This window comes from Pteropus medius, unplaced genomic scaffold (assembly GCF_902729225.1).
Source record: "Pteropus medius unplaced genomic scaffold, Ma_sr-lr_union100, whole genome shotgun sequence".
Lineage (NCBI taxonomy): Eukaryota > Metazoa > Chordata > Mammalia > Chiroptera > Pteropodidae > Pteropus > Pteropus medius.
Window position 1 is genome coordinate 13,585,221 of NW_024342473.1, and position 6,008 is coordinate 13,591,228.

Genomic DNA, 6,008 nt, shown 5'->3' on the forward strand with positions numbered 1-6,008 from the left:
ACAGAGAAAGAACATGAGCACACACACAAATAACTCTCGGCAGGAACCAAAAATCAAAGCCTAACCCCATGGTTTTTAAGTGAGCAAGTCCAATTTTCTTCTTTGTAGCCCTTGACACATGCTGGCTGGGAGCCGTCTGGATTTTTTTCTGCCTTGTTCCTGCACCAGAAGGCTCTGCACTGCAGGTCAGGGGATGATAAGGAAATGAACAGTGTAATTTCCAAGGCCTCTGAACACGGCCCTGTCAGCAGCTCTGGAGGCGGGTTACTCAAGCATGGCTTGAAGAGTGAAAACCACAGAGAGGAGGGCTCAGACAGCCAGCAGTGGCAGGATCTCAGCTGTGTATGTCACTGCCACCTCCAGCCTGAAAGCCCAAGCCCTGCTGCCTCCTTGGATGAGCTCTGCAGGTAAAAGCTCTTATGCTCAAATGGCAAGAATACAAGTTAACACAGGGGGAGGAAGATTAAGGACTAGAGCTTAGATTTTTCATGCACTCTTGTGCAGAAACAAAAACATTTAGTGTTCTTCCAGCATACATGAGATTGCACATGCTGGCAAACCCACAGTAACATCTATCCAACATATCCAGCCCCACACCAGGGATATGACCAGAAAGAACCCATTCATGTGAAATCTGAAATTCAACAGGCCACTTCAATAGCCTTTGAAGCCAATTTGCCCCCCAAACCCCCCCCAAAACCCACTATAAATATCAGGGACTTTAGAGCACTTCACCGGCATGCAAATTTCCCAACCCAGATTTGGAACTTCTTCTGAGCATAGCACTGAAAGTCTTAACATGTCAATCACCTCATACTGGTCTGCCTATATAGGTGGAATATTGTTATGGTTCAGCCCATTATTGCCTAGGAAGGACTGAGATGTATTTCAATTCAAATTATGTTTTTCTTTTTTTCCTGATATTTATTGAATGCTTCCAAAGTGCCAAACACTATTTTAAGTGTTTCATATGAATTTCCTAATTTAATCTTACAATGACTCTATGTAGGAACTATTGTTTTCCTCATTTTGCATGTGAGAAAACTGAGGTACAGCAGTGAAGTAACTTGCTCAAGATCACTCAGTTGATAGGTGGTAAAGCTGGGATGCAAACTCAGGTAGTCTGGCTCCAGAGTTTACACTCTTACCCACTCAGTTATACATGAGAGTTGACGTGAAATTTAAGTTTAGAAGGCTGGTGTTTTAAGTTAGAAATAGCTCCCAATGCCTACCTTATATAAAAAACTCATGATGGTTCTTAAATGTTGAAGTATATAGCAGTTACCCGGAGAGTCTTCTGGAAGTGCAGATTTCTGGGCCCCAACGCCTAAAACGTATTTAGCAGATCTGGGGTAGTGTCCAAGAATCTGCATTTTTGACATGCAGGTGATGTGATGCACATGGTTTTATGGGCCACACCTTCAGGAACTCTGCTCTAGATAATAAACTGTAAGCTACTCGAAGAGTAGAAACCATCTCTGTCTTACTCACCAGGGCATACCCAGCACCAAGTACAATACAGAATCTAACATGCACTCAATTAACGTACCAAATGAACGAAGAGTTATAATGGTATCCAACAGTCTATTATCTCTTTACAAAACAGTATCCACAATACATTCAAGGTCTGCCAATTACTGACATGCTCAAGGAGCACCAGGGCAGGGTTGTTTTTTTTTTTCTTACCTACAATTGCCAAATAAAGAGGAAACTGGCAACGCCTCAATGATTACAATGAAAATTTGACTGAACGCAATATTCCAGAACATGTGCACCCTCCCCCCATGAGAAGTCAAGCTTCAAGTAGCAGTTTAAAAGTAACTTTCCCCTTTTTTATGTATAATAGAATAAGTTCAACACCAGATGTAAATGGTTGTTCTCCACAAATATCATCACCTTACCAAAGAAATCTAAACTCAAAAGATCCTTTTATTGAGTGCCAACGATGTTAAAATCAGGATGATAAACAAATGAAAGCAGTCCTGAAGGTATCTGGGCATTTACATCCAATGTTTCTGAGGTAATCTTTAAAATAGGAAAACAGAGAATCCTTTGGAACAGTTGAAGATTTGCTAAGAATCAATATGACATAAAAATTTGGTAACTAAAAACTTGGTTTCTATGTCTGGTTTTCCCACTGACTATCTGGGAGATCCTAGATCACATGACCTCCCTGTTCTTAGTTTGCTCCTCTATAAAATAAAGAGATTGGACAAGATAATCTTTCTCTGGGCCCTCCTTCAATTACAACACCCAGGTGGAAAATAGAGCAGCTGAAGAAAAAATAAATCAAGCTCAGGCTCTGTTGTAGTTACAGAAGGCATCTCTGTCCCACATAAATATCAAGTTCTTTTAAATTTTTTCCATGAAGGAAAATTTGGCTTCAGGAAGCAAGGCTGACTGCTATGCCATCACTAGCTGAGAAAGAACAGTTAGTGAAGGAGAAAGGCATTAAAAGAGAAAGCCTTGGATCAGAAGGAATGAAAGAGACCCGACCTTGGCTGGGCAATGAAGGATTGCAACGCCAGAGAACTGAGCTGGAGGGCATGAACGAGGGAGGAAAGCAAAACCAAGGGCAAAGGAAGATGCTCTTAGAACACAGGATATGATAGCAAGCATGATCAGAAGGTGAATTAGCAAAGAGCGCACATGTACCATTTTCTTTGTATCCTAAAGTAATGGGGGAAGTGGTAAATATATGCAGCATTCTGCGAGCAGCAGAAACTGAGACAAACATGGGGAAGGAGAGTGCAGAATGTTCCTACCTTGTGAGATCAAAAGCAGCAGCTAAAGAGGTGAGGGGGGCTTCTGGTTGCAAACTTCTAGATCCTTTAGCCAATAGAGCCTACCGGTTACTTTAAATGATTTGGAAAAAAAAAAGGAGTCTCATCTTAAACTCTTGGTTTAAGCCCTGATTCTCTGCACGACAGGGTGGTGCAGATAGATCACTGCCTTCTGTGGCTATTTTAAATTCTTTTTTTCTTGCCTGACGGAATGGCAATGCAAGCACTAAGCTCAGGACATTTAGACAGGCATTCTTCCTCCTCCCTACCTCCCCTTCCATCCCTAACTTAACAACCTATCAATCAAACTATAGGCAAGGGAACAGGCAGGAGCCAGAAGGCTCTGCCTTGTTTATTTCTCAACATCCACCCCCCAACCCCCGCCCCCTTCCCATCTCTTCGGCTGGCAGGAAGTATGAGGCAGGAGTGTTCAATAACAATTCAGGGCTGCAGCAGTTGCTAAGAGTCATCTCTGGTCTCTCCTAGAACTCTGGGAAACAGCACAGTGAGCCCTGCCAGAGAGAGGTGTGGTGGAGCAAAAGTAGAATGCCATGAAGGGAAATCCACATCTCTGGCTCGTAGAAAATTCCCTCAGCCATAGCCTAAGATACCTACCTTGATGAGTGAGAGGGTCCTGAGGTAATATTAATATTCAAATTTCCCCCATCAGCTAACATTAGACATGTCACAATTCTATCCTATACCACGAACTCCATTTGTCTTCTCTATTTCTAAAAAGGGGTGTGTGTGGAGGGGGGAGGAGGAAGATGCCAGTCACGACACTTTCCAAATATTATGAGTTTTCCCTCTTCATGACAGTTCTCAGCTCAGAATATGTAATTCCTAGATTATATCAAAACATCTGTTTTGCTGTTTTGGTTCTGTTGGTTGTCCCCACATAGAAGGAACATTCCAAAGCAGTTAAGCCATAGGCAAGCCCATATCTCAGAAAGGAAATCTTAAATAAGTTTTCAAAGACTTAGCTTATAAACTATGGTACTAGTTTATAATCATCAAACATTGAGCACCTACTTACATGCCAAAACCTGGGGTCCCTGTTTCTAAAAAGCTACCCTACTGCAAGATTCCTAGCCGTCTTTCCCCTAGAGTCTTTCCCTCCTCCTATTCCAGAAACTGCTCTCTCCCTGCACAGTGTTTTCATCTCCTAGCAACTTCCAAACATTTATTTAAATAATTATTTATTTCAATGGTTAAAGGCTTTATGTAAATGCACCCCCAGGACCAGACTGTTCAAAGGGTTGGAAAGGAACTGAGAAAGCAGGTTCTTGCTTATAGTAACATCAAACTGCACAACAAATGTTCTGCTTCTAAAAGTACTTCCCAGCAATTTTATCTTTCTTCCAAAAACTGAAGCACAATCTTTCTTTTCTCTCTCATTCCACTACCTCGCCCTCAGTCTCCTTGGGAGACAAGGCTTATAACAGCTACATTTTTAAGGGATAAACTCCCCTGGCACCAACGTGTATTCTTAGCTCAATGTACTGCATCTTTCAGCCCAATTATAATCTGAAGGGCAGGTACTCAACCAGTCTCTGCACCTATAAGAGAAAATGGGTTCCATTTGCTTCTCTGTTGGAGACTATCATGGCCATTTAGAATTAAATCCAACATGAAGCTAAGCATCATTAATCGTTTCACCCACAGGCTACCACTGGGCTTAGAAGATTGCAACTTGAGGCAAGAGTTCTAAACAGAAAGGAAAATGAAGGCCACTCTCAGAAGTGGCCACTTTTCAGCACAGGAAGAACAATGATGATGAACATGGATATATGGCAAGAGTTTACTGAAGCCAGATGTAGGGAATAGTCTAATGGGCCTGGAACAGAAGCAAGAACTCCTGGTACTCCTAGGCCTCTTTAAAACAGTATTATCCATCTGTACCCCAGAGAAGATGGTAAATTGCAGCCAGCACAGGATGAGCCATGCCAGTAACCAGCTGGAACTTGACTCTGCTGAGGTGGACTATAGCATCTGCCACCTAAACACAGGCAGCCTCTCTAGCAGCTGCCACCGGTAAAAGGGAATGAACCATTGTGTTATTAGAGGAAGAAAATTCACAGCCCTGTTACCAGGGAAGCCCAGATGTTGCTAAGAGCTACAGATGTGCCAGAGGCAAAGACCAAAATATATATAGCCAAAAAAAAAAGCACAAGCTACCACTGGAATCCAGGCACTGATAGGGCCCCACTACCCAAACATACACATCTACCTCTATTTATTAACACTTACATATGGAAATAGGTATTCCCTTTTGCAGCTGATGTAATTACAGAGAAATCAATTTATACTGCATCTGTTGGGATCAGCTGAAAGCACAGGATGAGCAAAACACAGAGCAGAAAATCAAGAGCCAATGAACAGCTTATCCCCAGGCCAGCCACTCTGCAGGAAACTGAGTTGCTGGGGTTTAAGGCAGCCTGAGCAGACCATAGACTCATACCTACTCTGCTCCAGCCCTGCAAGCTCCATTTCTTGAGACATGAACTAAGATCATCTTCCCAGAGGAGGAGAGCCCCTCGTGGGACTGCAGGCACCTGCCCTTCCAAGTCAAGGAGAAGGCATCATATCATTACACTGTTGGGCAGCTATTAAACTACCAGGAGACTTCAGTTTCTAGTAACTGAGGAAGAAACCTGGCCAAGCCTCTCTTTCAAGGCTAAACTTTCACAGCCACACTAACTCATAAGGCCTGAATAAGCACCTCATAGCACAGTCAGCACATCCTGTCCCAAATTGTGCCCCTCTGCTCTTTGGTAGCTACCAACAGAACACTTGGTAGACACCATGTCATGTAACTCATTTAACCCTTTCCTCCCCCAAAGACCCAGCAACACCATTTATCCCATTAAAACTGCACTCAACCGAGAGCCTATTATCAATGACTCTGAGGATGAAATGCCAGCCAGGCTGGGAACCACAGGATGGTGCCAGTCTCCAGCAACAAGTATCTGAGGTGGGACAAGAACAAGGTGGGAGGTTCTCAACTTGACTTATGGAAAATTCATTCTACCAAGTAGCTGCCCCCAACAACAAATATTTTTTTCTCCAAAACGTCCAGGCCTGCTGTTAATGAATCTGTAGGGAATCCCCTGATTTGAAACAAAACCACATTATCATTACCAGCTGCTCTGACCTTGTAATTGGTCATTACCCACAAACTAATGAGCCTCCCACAGAGTGCACATAGCATTTGGCGGTTAGTCC

The 6,008-nt window shown here is 43.0% G+C and overlaps 1 protein-coding gene across 4 annotated transcripts in view; it reads right to left on the reverse strand.

The window, feature by feature from the left end:
* Window positions 1-6,008, reverse strand: part of ZNF609 (zinc finger protein 609) — a 177,975-nt gene that overhangs the window by 148,539 nt on the left and 23,428 nt on the right. The gene's annotated exons all lie outside the window — the stretch shown is intronic.